This window comes from Monodelphis domestica, chromosome 1 (genome assembly GCF_027887165.1).
Source record: "Monodelphis domestica isolate mMonDom1 chromosome 1, mMonDom1.pri, whole genome shotgun sequence".
NCBI classification, from domain to species: Eukaryota; Metazoa; Chordata; class Mammalia; order Didelphimorphia; family Didelphidae; genus Monodelphis; species Monodelphis domestica.
The window spans coordinates 213,499,673-213,519,732 of NC_077227.1; the positions used below are offsets into that span (position 1 = coordinate 213,499,673).

Genomic DNA, 20,060 nt, shown 5'->3' on the forward strand with positions numbered 1-20,060 from the left:
AAAAGGTCCAATAAACCACACACACAAAAAATAACACATAGTCCCCGTGGGCAGCTTTTAGTGAGGCAGATTAAAAGTGAAGATGAGGAAAATGCCAAAGGGGTATTTGGAAAGAGGAAGAGGTGAGTCAGCAGCTTTTGTGAGTTGAGCTGAGATCTGGCTGCAGGGGTGAAAGAGGACAGCCGGAATTAGCAGTGGATACACTTTGACCAGAACCTGGAAGTGAGTGGTAGCGCTAGGAAACAGGTGGAAAAGGGAATGTTTTGAAGGCAAATGACCTAGAGTACAGCTGCTCAGCTTGTCCAATCTGTCCTGGGGGGGGGGGGGGGGGAACAAAACCCTAAGGTTTTCAAGACAGTGGTCATTAAATTTATTTCGGTAAATTAATTGTACAGAATTGTCTGACCAGCAAAATTCCAGTTCCTATTCTCTACTAATATACTAACTTTCGGGGGGCAAATAATTTACTTTCTCTTAGTGATATCAGATGGAAAATGAGGAGAGGGACTCCAACAGTGTTGCTTTTAAGTCCGAGACAAGGGAGACTCCTTACCCAGTGAGAGAAGGGGCCTCAATAATAAATCATCCTTAACTTCTTCCCGGAAAAACAATCCTAAAATAGTGTATGATTTTCATTTAAGGTTCCAGACAAGTATTGGGTGTCTCTCCAACAACAGTTAGAGATCTACTTCGTTTAAAGGCCATGCAAATGACAATGATAAAGGATTTATACAAGGCAAAGGCCTAAAAGGTCATTTTCAAAAAATTGCCAAAAATATTTAAATATGACCCCATATTTAAATAAATAAAATAGTTCTAATATTTCTTTAGGCTTCTTTGCCTTCAAAAAAGGAAAAGAAAGGGAAAGGGAAAGGGAAGGGGAAAGGGAAACGGAAAGGGAAAGGGGAGGAAAGAAAAGAAAGGAAAAGAAAAGAAAAGAAAAGAAAAAAAAGAAAAGGAAAGAAAGGAAAAGAAAAGAAAAAAAGAATATGCACGTAGAGAAAACTACAGTTGTACAGGAGCTTGCTAAATGCAGAGCCACACAGAACACACTTCTCTGCGCCGCTACCTCCCATCTATCTTTCGGTGATAGATCAGTCAAGCCTGCCAGAGTGGGCGTTCGATGGCTCGGCGTTCGGTTAGTGGGGGCTGCAGAGTAGCCCAGCCCGGGAGCTCCCCTCCATCCCTCACACACTCCTGCTCGCGGACTCCCGGCTTCTCCGCGCGCCTCTACTCCTCAGCCACCCGGACAGCGCGCGACCCCCGTGCCCCTCCCCTCCCCGCGCGCCCTGGCGCCTGCGCCTGCCGGTCAGTCTATCCGTCAGTTCTTTCATTCGTTAGTCTGTCCGATCCTTGCTCAGGTTCCGCCGCCTTGAGGAGCCGGTAATGTGCCGGGACGGGACGGGGCTGAGGACCGTGTAGGGCTGGGAGGGAGCAACCGAGGGGAGGCTCCCCGGGAGGGGGCGTTCTCGGGACTGAGGTGATCCCGGCGGTCTGATGGTGGGGGCACTTCCTACCACCCTTGATTCATCCTGGTGGATCAAGAAGCCGCGTCCCGGGGTTCAAGAATGTCTTTGGCGAGGTCTGGTCTCAGAGGAGAGATAGGGATAGGATCTGAACTCCTGACCCAGGGAGAGGGCCGAAGAACCCATCCCGCCGTTCCCAGTCCCCGGACTAGAGCTTCACAGCCCCCCGGATCCCCGAGGGAAAGACAGCAGCGGGAGTTTTGGAGGGGAGAAAGAGGAAGCTGGGAATGACGATGACAACTGCTGTCTGTCCCGCCGGTGCCTATGCGCACAGGCACAACAGGTAGGCGCAGCCTGTGGACTCTGTGCTGGCCCTGGACTCCTGGAAACAATTAGCGGGGATTGGAGGGCAGGGCAGGGCTAGGCTTGGCCTCGCTTAGCCCGGCCTCTGGGTGTGCCCCACCTCCCCGACCCCCAGGGGACCCGCCCTAGCCGCTGCCGGCTGCGCGCCCCGGCGGGCAGCCCTACACTTCTGGAGCGGAGCTCAAGAAAACAAATGACATCCAGCCCAAACATATTTCATTTCTTGTAGTGGACCTTGGAAAGAGCGCTATGTATTGGGGGCATGAAGGACAGATTTTACTCATATCATTCCCGGACAAACTCACTGAATTTACTTGGGAAAAGGGGTGTAAAGTTTTCTCAAAAGTTAGTTTTTTTCTGGAATAACCAGTCTACTCTTTTATCACTAAGGACACAATTGAAGTGATTATTAACCCTTTACCAACTCTCAAGTTGTATATAATTAATTATAAGTAGTTGTGGTAATGTATACCTGGGGCAAGTTATTCTAACTTTCCTGTGTGAAAGAAGAATCCTAACTGAACTGTTAGAGTTCTCACAATAATGGGGCTTTATAATGGCAAATTATTACATAGTATTTATAGTAGCATTGTCGAATTATAGTAAAATTTGACAATTTAGTCTTTACCTCACTTTATTTGAGAAAGAAATGGCACCTAAGCTTTGAGAATAAGAATTATGTTTTAAAATGAATGATTTATTTTTATTTTTACAAGTGTTTTTGTTGACAGCATTGAAAATCATGGCAAAACTAGAGATGGAACTAGAGGTTGAACTTTTGCCCCTTCATATTTTTTATTTTTATGAATTTGCCAAATATCAACAATATTCTTTATGCGGAGATTTCAAAGCATAGTAGTTCCAACATTGTTCAACTTATTTCTCTCCCTTCTGTACTTTCTTCTGTTCACTAATGTGAACTTTAAAAAATGTTCTATTCTCTATTCTTTTTTGGAGGGAATGTCATTATCACTACCTCCTCATCCTCCCCTCCCCCAGGTCTACCACCACACTCCAAAAAAAACTCCAGATTCCTTCCTTGCAACAATAAGTATTGTGGAGCAGAACAAAACTACACATTGTCCCTGAATCAAAAATGTATGCATACTGTCATACCACTCTTCAAATATATCAGTCTCCAATAACATTAAATTCATGTGATAACAGATTTAGACTGTAAGGAACCTAAGAAGCCATCTAGTGGATGTTCTCCTTTTCTTTTCCATTTTACAGATGAAGAAACTGAGGTCTTTAGACTACAAAGCCAGTGCTAGATTTTATAATTTTCTTGGTTTTGTTATTCTGGAAGAAGGGAGAGAGGGAGACAAATGAGAGATGTTGTGAATGTAGAAACAAGAAGTTTGGCAATAGATTTGTTTAGGAGAGGATAGTGTGAGTGAAAAGATGAGAATACCTAGGCTACAGATTTGAATAACTTGTAAAGTGGAATGCTCTCTCTCTCCTTATTCTCAACTCTAACTTCCCTAACTTTCTTCAAGTCTCAAATAAAATCTTATCTTGTAGAAGCCTTTCCCAACCCCTCTTTAATTCTAATGCCTTCCTCTTTTAATTATTTCCTATTTCTCCTGTATGTAGCCAGTTTGTATATATCGTTTGATTGTTGTCTCTCTTTACATTGTGAGCTCCTTTAGGGTAAGGACTGTTTTTTCTTTTTTCTTCTCCAGTATTTATCACAGTGTCTGGCTAGTAGGCACTTAGTAAATGTTTATTGACTGATTAGTGGGTTTGGTAATAATAGGGAAGTTCAGAATAGGGAAAGATTCTAAGGGGAAAGATAAATTCTTTTTTAGGTATATTGATCTGGAGGTTCCAACAATTCATTGAGATTTCTAGAAGGCAGTTGCATTATAATACTGTACACTTAGGGGAGACTAGAGCTGGATATAAAACTGGGAATTATTTGTATAAATATAATAATTGAACTTATGGGAGCTGACAAGTGATAGTATAGTGGGAAAAGAGAAGGGGGCCTAGGACAGACTCTTGGATATCCATGGTTAGAGAGAAGGGGAGCCAGGAGATAACAGTATCATGAAAACAAAGAGAGTAGAAAAGACACAGAAGCAGATGTTAGTGCCAAATACTGCAGGGAGGTCCAAAAGGATAAAGATAGAGAATAGGCCGTTAGTTTCAGTAAGTAAAAGATAATTAACAGCTTTGGAGAAAATAATGAAATATTTTTATGCCATCTGTATCTAGTATAAGTATTCTATAGTTCATATATTTAGAAGGAATTGTATTTCTAACTATGGAGATAACCACAATAATACGTTTCTTTTATAAGACACTTACCTGAGGGCAGATGGGTAGCCAGGCCTAGAGATGGGAGGTCCTAGGTTCAAATGTGGCCTCAGACACTTCCTAGCTATGGGAAGTCACTTAACTGAGCAAGTCACTTAACCCCCATTGCCTAGCCCTTACCACTCTTCTGCCTTTGAACCAATACACAGTATTGATTTCAAGATGGAAGGTAGGGGTTTAAAAAAGAAAAAAGTCACTTACCTTTTGGGTTGTTGGTTTTATGATTGCAAATATCGGTATTTTAATTTAGATAGAAAGCTAGGTTAGAGCAGATTCTATATCATCCATATCTTTCTATGGAATGGTATAATGGAAAGAGGGTAGTCATAAGTGACCTACCTCTGACATTGTGTGACCCTAGGCAAGTCACTGAACCTCTCTAATTATCAGTTTCTTGATGAATATAATACCTAAAGGCATTTACCTTACAGGATTGTTTCAAGGATCAAATGAAAATGTGTATATGTACTTTCCAAACCATTAACAATTTATATAAATAGCAGCTACTTTATTATTTGTTGAATGAATGAAAAATTTTATCATGGCTTAGCATATAAAATTGACATTTTGCCTTAAATTTGTAGATTAGCAATTTCTAAAACATTGTGATTTATAAGTTAAAAATTAGCCATAAATGGTAATGTTACCTATGTTTAAAACTTTTGGCCAGTAACTTCATCTAGTAACATAATAGCAGCATTTTAGATCTATGATTATTTAGTACAAACCATCTTTAATTTTATAGTTTAGGAAACTGGATCCAAGAGGCAAAGTTACTAAGGGACAAAGAGACTAAGATTCCATATCACATGGTATAGAATTAATATTTTCTAAATATGTATCTAATGACTAAAGCTGAGATTTTTTTGGTCTTTTTAAAATAGGAAAGGTAATTATGAGCATGAAATCTTACTTCTTTTATCAATAGAATTGGAGTATTAAATCTCAGCTCTAAATAACCTCTTAGGAGAATTAAAGATTCAAGCTAGAAGCAAGTATCCCAAGTTATTCTTTTTTTTTTTTTTAATAAAAAACCCTTACCTTCCGTCTTGGAGTCAATACTGTGTATTGGCTCCAAGGCAGAAGAGTGGTAAGGGCTAGGCAATGGGGGTCAAGTGACTTGCCCAGTGTCACACAGCTAGGAAGTGGCTGAGGCCGGATTTGAACCTAGGACCTCCCGTCTCTAGGCATGGTTCTCAATCCACTGAGCTACCCAGCTGCCCCCCTAAGTTATTCTTATTATTTTTAATAGTAATAATATAAAAATATCTATAGCTTAAAAGCAGACATAATGTTGATAAAGCCAAAAAATACTATTGCTATTACCTCTTGACAAACTTATGATACTGAGAGAAATAACACTTTTGAGGGTAATTCTTAATTTCCAGTTTCTTTACCTCTTTTTGCTTCATCTTCCTGGTCTGTAAGCATGACTTAAAGGGGACAACCTATATTGGTTGAATCACTGCATTTTTTTTTATACGCAGAACAGAGATAGGATGGAATTTTTTGTTTCAAAGTAAAATTGAAATAAAATTTTGTGTCAGTTAATATTCCTGGTCTTTTTAGTGTTAAATGTGAGGTTTTAACTTCAAAGCACTAAAATCTTTTTTTAAATGGGTGTGTGCACATTAACATCCACATACAATAGAACTTGATTTTATCAACATATTGGAGAAAAAAGCTTTTTTTTGGAATTGAAGTTTTCAGATAGCTAAAATTTATCCTTTAAGCATCTAATCTTTTTAAAAATGTAAAAAACTTTGGGCCAGTGAGGTGGCTTTGTGGATAGAAAGCCAGGTCCTTGGTTTAAATTTGGTCTCAGATACTTCCTAGCTGTGTGATCCTGGACAAGTCACTTAATCCCTATTGCTTAGCCTTTATTGCTCTTTCTACTCTGGAACTAATTCATAGCATTGCTTCTAAAATGGAAGGTAAGGCTTAAAAAAAAAGTAACTATTTTAATGGAAATCTATGAAAAACAAATGGAATTCCAAGAGCTATAAAAGCTTAAAATTTCACTAAAATTTTGAAAACCCTGTATTAAACATTTCTATAAATTCTTGAGCATATTTAATAAATACTAAAAATATTTTAACCTTTTTTATCCATATTGAGATCAGAATATAGAATCATAGATTTAAAGTCAAATGGTACCGTAGAGATCATCTAAATCCTGCCTTTTCATTTTATAGTTGAGGAAACTGAGACCCAAAGAAATTAAAATGGCTGACCCCAGTTATAGGTGGCAGAGTCAGGGTCCATTTGATGCATTGAATATATGGTTGAAATAAACTTTTTTAGGCAGATCCAGGAACATTCTATAGATAACACTTCACCTGGAAAAATATATTTTGATGAGATTCCTAAAGACTAAATACTATATGTTAGAGTTGCCCAAATATAAGAAAATATGATAGTCTTTTAAAAATAATTTTTTTTAACATTCTTTAAAAAATTTTTAACATTCCAAATTCTTTCCCTTCCTCCAGTCCCTCCCTTACCTTTTGAAAAGGCAAACAATATGATGTCAATTATGTGTGCAAAGTCATGTAAAACATATTTAAATAGTAGCTAGTTTGTCCCACAAAAAAAAGGCAAGAAAAATAAAGTGAAAGAAGGATAGTGGATATCATTTTTCATTATGAACCCTTTAATTGTCTTGGGATCATTGAATTGATCTTATACAGTTGATCATCATTATAATAGTGCAGTTACTATGTACCATGTTTTCCTGGTTTCAGCTCACTTTGCTTTGCATTAGTTCAAATAAGTTTTCCTAGATTTTTCTGAAACCATCCCTTCATCATTTCTTGTAGTATTCCATCATAATCATGTCACAACTTGTTCAGGCTTTCACTGTTACCCAGTTGATGGGCATCCCATCAATTTCCAATTCTTCACTACCAGAAAAAGAGCTGCTATAAAAATTTTATACATCTTGGTCCTTTTTCTTTCTTTTTTTCTTACTTATTTCTAAGTCAAAGGGCATGCACAGTTTGACAGCCTTGTGGGCTTAGTTCCAAATTGTTCTGTAGAAAGGTTTGGCTAGCTCACAATGCCACCCACAGTACATTAGTCTACTGATTTTTCCACATCCCTAACAGCACTTATCATTTTTCCTTTTCTTTCATGTTAGCCAATTTATTGTTGTGGGATGGAACCTCAGAGTTGTTTTGCATTTCTTTAATCAGTAATGATTTAGAGCTTTTTTCATATAACTATTGGCAGCTTTTATTTCTTCTGAAAACTACCTTTTATATGATAGATTTATTATTAGCATTTTTAAACCCACTGATTAACTCCCCCCCCCATTTCCTCATTTGTATCTAGGAATTTGGGAATATGTTGGGAAGTTGAGGGATTTAGCTATGGATTGCAAATATATATACTGGTGTTTTTGCCCATGATAGTAAGATAGAATTGACTAATCAATGTGTTATGCAACATTTTAGAATTTGGAATTTTACAAAACATTTAATTAACATCCAGATTGGGTACAAATATAGATAACATTTCTTGTCTTTAACTTTTTTTTAAGCCTTTACCTTCCTTTATTGGTTCTAAGGTAGAAGAGCAGCAAGGGCTAGGCAATGGGGGTTAAGTGACTTGCCCAGGGTCACACAACTAGGAAGAGTCTGAGATCAGATTTGAACCTAGGCCTCCCTTCTTTCTAGGCCTGGCTCTCAATTCACTGAGCCACCCAGCTGCCCCCTATAATATTTTTCTAACATTATAATATAATATAATATAATATAATATAATATAATATAATATATAAAATATAATATACTTCCTTATGTTAGTTATTCAGTATAGAAGGTATAAACAGACTGACTACTTTTAGCCATTAGGACTAAGTCAGTTCTGAGGAACTTTAAGTGACTTTGTAGTTTTTAAGGGGAAAAAAACAGATTGTTTTACCTTTTGTTTATTTCTCAGTGAGCAGGGCCTAACATTTCCTTAAAATCTAAAGTCAAAAAATAGGCTAGAAAAATAAGCTCTCAACCATAAAAAATTAAAAACAAAAAACAAAAAACTTGACCATAAAAAACTACTACAGTGGCAGGAAAGTGCAAGGGAAGACTTTTTCACATTGCTGTTTTCAGAGCTAGTTTTGAGGATCTGCAAATTTTCAGTGCTTCAAAGTGCTTCAAAGATTATATGATAATAGAAGAATAGGAGAAGTGTGATCTCTGTTTTGGTCTTCACCCAGAAAGGGTCCCTATCCCCCTGCAGCTATAAACCCTTGATGCTCTTCTCTGATCTTTCTTTAGGAATGCGTGAAAGTCCTCCATTTCATTAAATAACCACTTTTTCCCTTGAAGGATTATATTATTCATTGACTATCAAGACACAAACTCAAAAGAAGACAATAATGTGGAAAACCTATGAACAAACTCCAAAGAAAAGTTCAAGAGTTTCTTGGAGAGTTAAAGAAAAAAGATCGAAGTGGTAGAGGAAAAATTGGAAAAAGAAATGGGAATAATGCAAGAAAATGATGAAAAGAAGGTTTATAACTAAGTTATAAAAGGCATAAAAATACTGAAGAAAAATAACATTAAAAAAAAAACAGAACTAGCCAGATGGTAAAAGAGAAACAAAAATTCACTGAAGAAAACAATTCTTTTAAAAGCAGAATTAGCCAAATTTTAAAAAAGAGAGAGATCCAAAAGCTCACTAAAGAAAATTAGAATTGGACAAGAGGAAGCTAATGACTTAGATATCAAGAGATTTTGTAAAAAGTCCAAAGAATTTTTAAAAAGGATAAAATGTGAAATATCTCAAACAACTGACCTGGATTATAGGTAGAGAGATAATTTAAGAATTATTGGACTGCCTGAAAGCCATGATCAAAGAAGGAGCGTAGACATTGTAGTTTTTAAAACTGTAAGAGGCAGCAAGGCAACTTGGGATAGAATTAGGCCTGGAGATGGGGGATCCTGGGTTGTGTTTTGGGTAAATATTATTGTTGGAGGTTGATGAAATTGCAGATATCAGTTTTGAACACTAGGAATACTTATTTTTGGAGGAGAGTAGGTATAGGAAACAGGAGATAGGAAAAAGGATTGTATATCTTTTAATCCTTATACTATGTCTTAAAACCTACATTCTATAACTAAATCTCCAAGAAAATCTTAACCTAAGAATCTTCTTGCCTGGCAAAGCAGGCCTAATTAAACCTACTCTCTAACTAATATTAAATTCTCTCTCTTTCTTATCTAGCTAATCAATGAACATTAAATCAATAACAAACTCCTTAAAGTAATTCATCTATTAACTGTCAGAAGTAACTGCCAGTTCTTTTGACACAGAGACACTGATGCAGCCTTGCTCTCTCCGAAGCCCTGAGGAGGCAAGCCCCTCTGACAGCTCCTTTTCCCTCAAGGAACTGAGGAGAAACAAAACCTCCAATAACCAGACTCTTTCTCAAAGCTGGTATCTATAAACTCTCAAAAGTAACTGTCAGATCTTCTTGACTGAGTGAACAACCACCAAAATCCCCAGAACCCTGCTCCCTAGGAAGACAGAGAAAGTGGAGTGGAGTCTTAACTGAAAACTTCCCTTATAAAAACTGCTCTTAAAGAGACAGTGAAATTAAGAACATCTGCTCTTACATAGAAACTCTGCTCTTCAGAGACAGTGAAATTAAATAAAACTCTTTATAACAGTTGTAATATATCCCAGACACTTCCTAGGTATGTGACCCTAGACAATTCATTTAACCCCATTTGTCTAGCTCTTACTGCTCTTCTGCCTAGGAAACAATACTTAGTATTGCTTCAAGGACAGAAGGTAAAGTTTTTAAAAAATTGTAAGGGAGGGGCAGCTAGGTGGCTCAGTGGATTGAGAGTCAAGGCTAGAGAGGGGAGGTCCTAGGTTCAAATCTGGCCTCAGATACTTCCCAGCTGTGTGACCCTGGGTAAGTCACTTGACCCCCATTGCCTAGCCCTTACCACTCTTCTGCCTTGGAGCCAATACACAGTATTGATTCCAAGAAGGAAGGTAAGGGTTTTAAAAGAAAAAAATTGTAAGAGAAAACTACACTGGTATCTTTAAGTCCAGGGAGCAAAGTAGAAATGAAAAAAATCTACTGAGATCACCTTCTGAAATAGATGCCAAAATATAATCTCCCATGACTATTATAAATAAATTCCAGAGCTCTCTAGTCAAGGACAAAATTTTGCAAGTATCCAGATAGAGGAAATTCAAACATCATGGAGCCATAGTCAGGATCACACATTTGGCAGCTTCTACCTTGAAGAAATGGAGGGCTTGGAATATGATATTCCAGAAGGTACAGGAGCTAGGATTACAAATGAGAATGAAATACTTAGTGAAAATGAATATTTTAATCCTTCAGTGGGAAAAAAAACAGATATTTACTGAAATAGAGGAATTTTGAGTGTTTCTGATGAAAAGATCAGAACTCAATAGAAAATATGACATTCAGACACAAGACTCAAGAACTATATAAAAGGAAACATGAAAGAGAAATCAGACTGAATAAGGTCAAACTGTTTATATTCCTGTATGGAAAGATGATACATGTAACGCCTAAGAACTTTATCATTATTAGGACTGTTAGAAGGAATCTTTCTGGATAGAGGGCGAGATGTGAATTGATTATTTTGGGATGATCTCAAAAAGCAAAATGAAGTGGTGAGAAAAAGAGATTCACTGGGAGAAGAGGAAAGGATAAGGAAGAATAGGGTAAAGTATGTAACATAAAAAAGGCACACAAGGAAAAACATGCAGTGTAGGGGAAAATGGAAATACTGGCAGGCAATGCTTGAACCTTAATCATTATATTTGGTTCAAAGAGGGAAGGGAAAAAAAAAAGAAATATACACTTAGTTGGAAATAGAAATCTATATTAACCCAAAAGGGAAGTAGGAGGAAAAGAAGATAAGAAAAAGAGGGAAGGTTGGATTAAGGGAGGCAGTTGTCAGAATCAAAACAGACAGGGTAAAAAGAAAGAAAAAAACAAAAATAGGATGGAGGGAAATGTGGTTGTTAATCATAACTGAATGTGAATGAGATAAATTCACCCATAAAACAAGTGGATAGATTGGATTAGAAACCAGACTTTAACAATATGCTGTTTACAAGTGTTACATTTGAAACAGATACATAAGGGGCTAGAATGGGAACTTTTACTTCAGCTGAAGTCAGGAAGGCAAGAGTAGCAATCATGATCTCAAAGCAAAAGTAAAAATAGACTTAATTGAAAGATAAATAGGGAAAATACATTTTGCTAAAAGGTACCATAGACAATAAATATCACATTTTTTAATAAGAAAGTTCTCTGATAAAGGCCCCATTTCTCAAAAATACAGGGAAGTGAGTCATTTATAAGAACCTTTCTTGAAATTGATCAATGACCAAACGAAATGAATAGGCATTTTTCAGAAGAAATCAAGACTATAGTCACTTGGAAAAAAATGTTCTAAATCACTATTGATTCAAAATGCAAATTAAACAAATCTGAGTTACCATCTCACATATGTCAGAAATGACAAGTGCTGGAGAGGATAGGAAGATAGGTATAGTCATGAAGTGTTGGAAGAGTTCTGAACGGGCCCAACCATTTTCTATTCCAGAGAACAATTTGGAACTCTGCCCAAAGGATATATCAAATTGTGCATATTCTTTGACCTAGCAATACCATTAAGTGGTCTTTAACCCGAAGAAATTAAAGGAAAAAGATCTATGTGTACAAAAATGTAGCAGCTCTTTTTGTTGTGGCAAAGCATCAGAAATTGAGGGGATGCCTATCAATTGGGGAATGGTTGAACAAGTTGTATTATATAATTGTGATGGAATACTATTGTGTTATAAGAAATGACAAAGGAAATGACTTCAGAAAAACCTAGGAAGATTTATATATGAACTAATGCAGAGTGAAGTGAGCAGAGCAAGATCATTGTATATAATAATAGCAATATTATGATAGTCAACTATGAAAGACTTAGTTATTCTGATCAATGTGATCCAAGACAATTGGAAGGATTCATAATGAAGAATGCTGTCCAGGGGCAGCTGGGTAGCTCAGTGGATTGAGAGCCAGACCTAGAGATGGGAGATCTTAGGTTCAAATCTGGCCTCACACACTTCCCAGCTGTGTGACCCTGGGCAAGTCACTTAACTCCCATTGCCTAGCCCTTACTGCTCTTCTGCCTTAGAACCAATACACAGTATTGATTCCAAGATGGAAGGTAAGTGTTTAGAATTTTTTTAGAGAAACCATCATTATGAACCCATAGTGAAAATTGAAATATAATTTATTTGTGTCAAAAAAATTGTTTTAAAGATTTTTTTAAAAGTTTAACAAAACTGGGTAACATCAAAAAAAGGCCTTTGCTATATTCTAGACCCATGGACCTCTGTAAAAAAGAGTGGGAATTATGTTTTCTTTGTGGCTATTGTAAAACTAAAAGACAAACTGTAAAAATAATGGGCAGTGAATTACTGATTATAAGCTGATTTAGATACTCTGCTTGCTGTGCTTACAAAGTACTTTCAGTTTATATAAATGAAGTAAAGCTCATAAGTGAATTTCTCTTCAGAGCCAGGTGCAAGGATGCTACAGAGACTCTTGCTATATAAAAATAGACTATTTATTGAAAATATAAGGGTAAAATGTATTTCTAACTCTAAAAGATTCTAACTCCGCCCAAATAAAACTCTCTGGTTCTATAAGGAACTGCTTCTTCTGTTTCCATGGGTTATACTGATCCTTTCTGATCTGACTAATCCAAATTTTTACTATTCTAAATAAACTAACACTGTTATCCTTAAAATTCTCAACTTCATCTCCAAGTATAAAAATAACAAAGGCTAGCTGGCTGCGCCTTAGCAAGAACCAAGTTAGGACTCTGAGCCCTAACAGATCAGAGTCCAAATTAAAGACCAGGTCTTTCTTTGGTCTTCTCAGATATAAACAAGTTGGAAAAAGAAAATACTTGGCTCCTTCAGGTTCAGGTCTTTCCCTCTTTTCCTTCTACCTCAGAAAGTGAGGGGAGAGAGAAAAAAAGATGTTACCTCTTCCAAGCCCTCAGAGAGTCTCTGCCAACTGCCAGAGACCAACTGCCACACAGAAAAACCATTAGAGGGGAAAGCTGGGTAGCTCAGTGGATTGAGAGCCAGACGGGAGGTCCTAGGTTCAAATATGACCTCAGACACTTCCCAGCTGTGTGGCCCTGGGCAAGTCACTTGACCCCCATTGCCTAGCCCTTGCCACTCTTCTGCCTTGGAGCCAATATTGACTCCAAGAGGGAAGGTAAGGGTTTAAAAAAAAAAAAGGAAAACCATTAGACTTGAAATTGACACTCTCTCAGCTCTGTTTGAAACTCCCAATTCTTTCTCAAACCAGCTTCTTTTCTCTAAACTCATATAACAAGACTTAATTTCTAATACCATCCTTATAATTTTCCCCCTTTGAGCATATGGAGAGATAAAAAATCTCTCCTGTATGCTTGCTATTCTATGTAATTCTAAAGCTATACCTAAACTTATTGTTATATTTTTTAAAAATAGTCTTAATCTTACGCTTATCTTATCCTATTCTTATTGCTACACCTTATCTATGTTAACCTGCACTACGGATATAAATCAAAGAAAAGAAATTTCAATGAAAACATACTTGCATAAATGCAAGTGCAAAATATAATTACAGAATTCAAAATGCATACTTTTGAAACAATAAGATGCAAAACTATGTTGTAATAAATAGACCAAAGCACAACAACAAAAGGATTATGTATATGACTGAATTTCTAATATATATAGTTGTTTTTTTAAGTAATGAAGCTCTCCTACTTCTCTGAATATTTCTGATCTTTCTTCTGTTCTCTATAGACTATATAATATACTTCCATGACACTTTTCTTTGTTTTTTTTTCCTTTTTTTTTTGGCAATATTATTACTCAGTCCTTTTCTCTTCCAAGTCCCCTATCCTACTGGGGGGAGAAAAAAGGATAAACATAATCCTTATAACTAATATATATAATAACAAATATATATATGTAATGCCATAATGGCTATACAAAAATATATCTCCTTAAGCAAGTTGAATCCATCACCCTACTATCACAAGGTTAGTATGCTTCATCCTAAAGCCTCTGGAATTGTGGTTGGTTATTTCATTGATTGGAGTTCGCAAGACTTTTAATTTTAGTTATTTGTCTTTACAGTGTTTTTATTGTATATATTGTTCTCCAGGTTCTCTTCATTTCACTGTCAGTTCATACAACCTTTTCCAGATTTCTCTGAAACTATCTCTTTCAAAATTTCTTACAATGTCCTAAAAATCAATTACATTCACATACCATAATTTGTTCAGTCATTTTCCAGTTGATGGGTTCCCCCTTTCATCTAGTTCTTGGCTTTAATAAAGAAAGCTGGTGTAAATATTTTTGTACATATGAATCTTTCCTTTTCTTATTTCCTTAGGGTACAGAATAAACTACTAATATTATCACTGGAACAAAAGGTTATGGACAATGATTTTTAGGAAGTGTAATATACACCAATAAGGAAGATTACACCCACCCACACTGGTGAATTGGGGAGGAGAGAAAGGGTTGAGAGAATGAGAGGGAAGAAGAGGATAATATTCCCCTCTCTTCCCTTTGGTGAAGACAACCTGAGTTTATCTCCCTGAGGGACAGAATATGTCTCCTTAGAGAATGGGGTTGGGAGGTGAGCTTAAGGATTGGGGGAGAGGACTTTAGAGAAATAACCCACTCCCTCCCTTCTTGATCTTAGTTATTGTTGAGAGGTAGGTTAGATTTTCTTGCCTTTGGATCTTCCCAGTATCCCAACTACCACTTTTCCCTTTAAGATCTGGGTTCACTCCTCAGCCCTAGTCTTGAGCTAGTCTTCCTCTTTGGAGAGAGGTATGGTTCCCCCCAAATCTTCAGTCCCCTTCTTTGGTGTCAGAAAGTGGACTTGATCTAAATAGTAACACTTTAATAGAGAACCACACAGGGAAGGGGAATTGAAAATTGAGTAAGGAAAGTGGGTAGCAGGAGTCCCTAGAGACAGGAAGACTGACCTCCCCCAAATCTCTGGTGGTCTAGGTCCACCACCTTGACTCCTCTTCTGGTCAGCTGCTGGTTGTCCCTACTCTTGAGCTAATCTGATCAAATTGCTGGAGTTCAGGACAAATTAGAGATAGAGAGGTGGAGAAAATCCTTGGAGAGGATTTTCTCACTAGATGGCTTCTTCAAAGTCCTATCTACAATGTTTGAGATGAGCAAAAGACTTCCAGGTATCACTAGGAATCCAGAGAGAGATCTCCAGCCTCCAAGATTCTCTTGTCAGGCTCTCAGATGAAGAAGTGAGAGTTGAAGTGGCAGTTTTGAGTTCTATTCAGCCTCTGTTCTCAACCTGTAATCCTGGGTCTCTTCCTTTCTGCCCTTCTTCCCCCACATGGGCTGCTTCTTGCTTCACTGGACCAGATTTCTTTCTTTTGCATCTTCCTTTCTTTTTGCATATTCTTCTTTTACAGAAGCATAGTTCTAAATTACTTTCCAGAATGGCTGGACCAATTCAAAACTCAACCAACAATGTGCCTTTTATCCCATAACTCTTTCAACAACTCAAATTTTCTTTTTTTTCATGTTTGTCTTTCTGAAGGATATGAGACTAATTTATATTTCTCTAATTTTTAGTGATTATATCATTTTTAATATGGTCATTGAGATTAGATTTCTTTTTGTTAGAATAGTGATGGTGAAGCTTTTAGAGACAGAGTGCTGCTCCCCACCTCCTCAACCTCCCAGGCCCCCCATACCCAAAATAGGGGAGGGAAGAAATGCTCCCATTGGGCTACTGGGCAGAGGAGTGGGTGATAAGGTGGCATGTGTGGAGAAGGGGAGGAGATTGGCCCAAGCTCTCTGCTTCCCTCCAGCTCTGCTTCCCCCCAGCTATGTGCCATGCTGTGATCTATGCTCCCCTCAAACCTAACTCCTCTCTAACTCCACCATGAGAATCGCCTTCATTACAGACTCAGCAGGCCTATTCCTCACCCACATGCAGCATATGAGTACCCCCTCCAACCCTCAGCACCTTACCACAGACAAGGGAGGGAGGAAGTGCTTCCATTGGGCTGCTGGGCAGAGGGCTGGGTCAAGTGAGGAATGTCCTCAGGCACATTGAGAAGGGGAGGGAAACAACTCTGTCCTGAGTCCCTCTGGCTTTCTAGAAATGAACTCTGGTGGGCAACTGCAGGCATGCTCACAGAGAGAGCTCTGTGTTGTTATAAGTAAGATGTAAAGATTAAAATTTATGGAATATGGGGAGACTGAGGCAGGTAGAAATTAGTTTCTCTCTGCAAGGAGTATTATATTTTTTAGAGGTTTATTAAAGGTTAAAGATTAAGAATATACAAGTAAGAAACATGTGCCTAGGCCAGAGGCCTAGACAAAATAACCTCACATCATGGAAGAGATGCCTCTGCCCCAAAACGGAAGTCCAAAAAAAGCCAAGCCCCCTTCAACAGCCTTTGAATCCGCTTAAAAATCTTCTCGATCTCGGCCCAGGTGAGATTACAAGGCATTCTGGGGAAGTGGAGCAAAGGCTCATGGGGATTGTAGTCCTGTATTCGAGTCTATTTTTTACAAAGAGAGTAGATGAAGTTGGTCTGCAGGGAGATGCAGATGCAGAGAAAAGATTCTAGAATGTGGGGGAAAAATGTGAGACAGTTAATCTTTGGCACCCGTGCTATAAGTTTGCCATCACTGTTTTAGAACTTCATGTGAATATTCTTTGACTATTCCTCTGTTTGGGAATGATTCTCATTTTTACAAAATTACTCAGTTTGTTATATATCTTATATTAACAGAGACACTTACTGAAAGATTTTTCCCCATTTAATTGTTTCTCTCCTAATTTTATCTGCATTGGTTTTATTTGTATAAAATCAATTAAATGTTATGAAATCAAAATTTACAATTTTGATGAACATTTCTGAGATTATCTCGGTCCCTTATTTGGTGATGAACTCTTTCCCTATCCAAAGTTGTGAGAGGTATTGTTGAAAATAAAAATCTGAGAGATAAAGTTCTGGGTGTGATTTGCAAATTTATTAACTAAGCTCTCAAATAATCAATAAATTGATGTTCATTGGTCCTTCTCAGTGATTAAAGACACCAAGGGAGCATCCTAAACCAGTATAAATCCAGTTCTATTTTCCTGATAGAAAATTACTTGCACCCCCTACCACCTCCACCCCAAGAGGAAGGCACTCCTAATTGGTAGATCTTTTAATGAGAAGGTAGGCTAAGAGCTCTCAATTCCTCCTGATTCCTTCTTTCTTTGGGGGTTGGGAGGGGAACCATCTTAGGGTGGTCTTGAGGTTCCAGCTTCCTCTAGCAATTTGGACACAGAAAACCATTTCATTTGAAATCAAACTGACTAAATTTCTTCTTCTTAAGCCAGGTCACTCTAGACTTTTAATTGGAAAAGCCAAGATTCCAGGTTGACTGTTTTTGTTTGTTTGTTTGTTTTTGTTTTTGTTTTTTAGATCAGTTTGGCTTTTGTTTACACAGTAAATAGAGAGGTCTAGCCTAAGCCTTGGGATAGATTGGAATGTAATTCCATTCCTTTGCTAGAATTGGGAAAATTTTCTTGAGCTAGGCTAAGAAATGGGGGAGATTTTAACAGAAAAGAGAATATTACAGATTAATATTAAAAATCAAATGATACAACATTAAAATTAATCTTACTCAGTATTTTCTTCCTTTCTTCTTGTTCATAATGTGACCTTTTATATCTAAGTTATAGATCCATTTGTAGCTCATCTTCTTAGTATATGGTAAGAGATGTTGGTCTATACCTAAATTTTGCTAGATTGTTTTCCAGTTCTCTGACCAGTTTTGGGAGAATAGTGAGTTCTTCCTTTAAGATTTGGGGATCTTTGGATTTATCAAACACTACATGTACCACTCTGTTCTTTTGCCTTTTTTGTGTTGTTAACCTAATCTTTTTTTACTTATCAACCTCTTTATTTTTTTAACCATTACCAAACAGTTTTAATGAATATTGCATTGTTCTATAGTTTAAAATCTGGTATTGAATGGAATTTCTCTTTTTTACTGTTTCTGCTTGATTTTGTTGGTGATATTCTGAAATGCTGATGACATATATGGATTTATTTTGTATTCTGGAGCTTTGGCAAAATTATTTGTTCCTAGGTAGTTTGTGATGTTATTAAAAATTCCAAACACCTTTCTTCAGTGCTCAGAATTTACATATATATGAAAAAAAGACTTACCAGGAATAAAGAACTTCATAAATGCATTACTTGGTATTTTTGGTTCTCTTAGTATATATACATTTTTTTTAAAGAGACATTTTACCCCTGGCCTAAACTCTTAGTTTAGAATTTAAGCAACCACTTAAAACATTTAAAGTACATATATTTTTACTTTTAGAGCCAAGAACTCTTTTAAGAAACCTTTTTTATGAAGGTAATCACTTTTTCCTTCTCTTAAGTTTCGTTGGCTTTAATCTTAATGACCCTTTCCAGGTATATGATATAGCAAAATATAACAGATACTTGTAAGTCTCCTAAACCAACAATTACTAGACCAGATCCTTAGCAGATAAAAATAAGTTTTCTGGATAAAGAGTCAGAGGATTTGAGATTGAATCTTGGCTCTGCTACTTGTTGCCAGGAGGCAAGCTGTTTAACCTTTTTGGACCAAAGTTTCTTTATCTGTAAAATGAGAAGGTTGAAGGAACCTCATTCCTTCCAATTCTATATCTATGGTCTCAAAGTAATCAAGAAGAATTGCACAAAATATTAATAGGGAAGCCCATCTTTTCTTACTAGGACCTTTATTAAGTAATATAGAAAGTAATAACTATTGCTCTATACAGCTTTTTAGTTTTCTGGTTTGCAACCAGTAAGTTCACAAAGTGCCAGATCACAAATGGAAATCTTGGCTCTTGGCTGTAAATTTGGTATAAAATGGGGAAAAATCATAGTTATTTATTCTTTCAGAACTAGTTATTATAAGAAAGGCTTAGATATGATTGGATATATTACTGCAATATCCTTATGTTTTTGAAATGTGAGAAATCTTTAGAATACTATTTAAATTAGGAATCTGAAGGTCAAGATGAACTTGATAAAAGAAAATATTGACATCTAAATATGAAACACCTCACAGCTTTTATGTAAGCCCTTTTGTTTGAGAATTAGTCTGGTCTTTTGTGGCTTATAGAGGTGGATTCTGATACCTTGTCTTCCCAATATTGTTCTTTCAAAAACAAACTAGGCAACCATGCCACATTGTTTGCTATGGGTTTTAAAAGTGTTTTAAGTAGTAGAATTCCATAATTTCCTTCCAACTGGTACATTAAATCTTATTGTAAGTTCCTGAAATAACCATGAAAATTAGAAAGGTGCTTTTAAAATATCTAGCTTCTAAATATCTAAATTATTTTACCTCAAATCAAAGGTGTGTGTTCTGTCTTCCTTTTAGATAGGCATCAAAATTGAAAAAATATATATATCTTGTTTTTATTCCGAAGCTAATTTAACCATTAGCTTCTTAGTTATTGCTATGGTTCTAAAACTGCATTGTTTAGATAAATCTTTTGAATACTAACTCATTTACAAGTGAAAAACTTGTCTCTGTTGATATGCAGTGGAGAACTGTCTTAGAAAAAATAGTCTGTCACAAGTCTGGTTTTTTTCTCTCTGGAAAACTTATCCCTTGTTCCTGGCCCCCTGCTGTTCTTTTCTCTTTCCTTCAACTGTCAATAACATTTATTCTTTTCTTATTCCACTAGTCCCCAGATTAATACTATTTAAGTGTCACTACAACTAAGAATAGCCTGAAAGCAAACTCAAAGTATTTGGTGAAAAAGGTAGATAAACATCAAAACAATGC

At 36.8% G+C, this 20,060-nt stretch overlaps 1 protein-coding gene across 14 annotated transcripts in view; it reads left to right on the forward strand.

The window, feature by feature from the left end:
- Positions 1 to 1,146: 1,146 nt before the first annotated feature.
- HEATR5A (HEAT repeat containing 5A) overlaps positions 1,147 to 20,060 on the forward strand; it is a 186,207-nt gene continuing 167,293 nt past the window's right edge. For 4 of the 14 annotated variants that reach the window (XM_016427532.2, XM_016427534.2, XM_016427535.2 and 1 more), the window contains exon 1: positions 1,170 to 1,383. The gene's annotated coding sequence lies outside the window, so the exon portion shown is untranslated. Of the gene's footprint in view, positions 1,810 to 20,060 lie in introns of all 14 variants that reach the window. The other 10 variants (XM_056810409.1, XM_056810414.1, XM_056810416.1 and 7 more) reach the window with 6 other exon arrangements.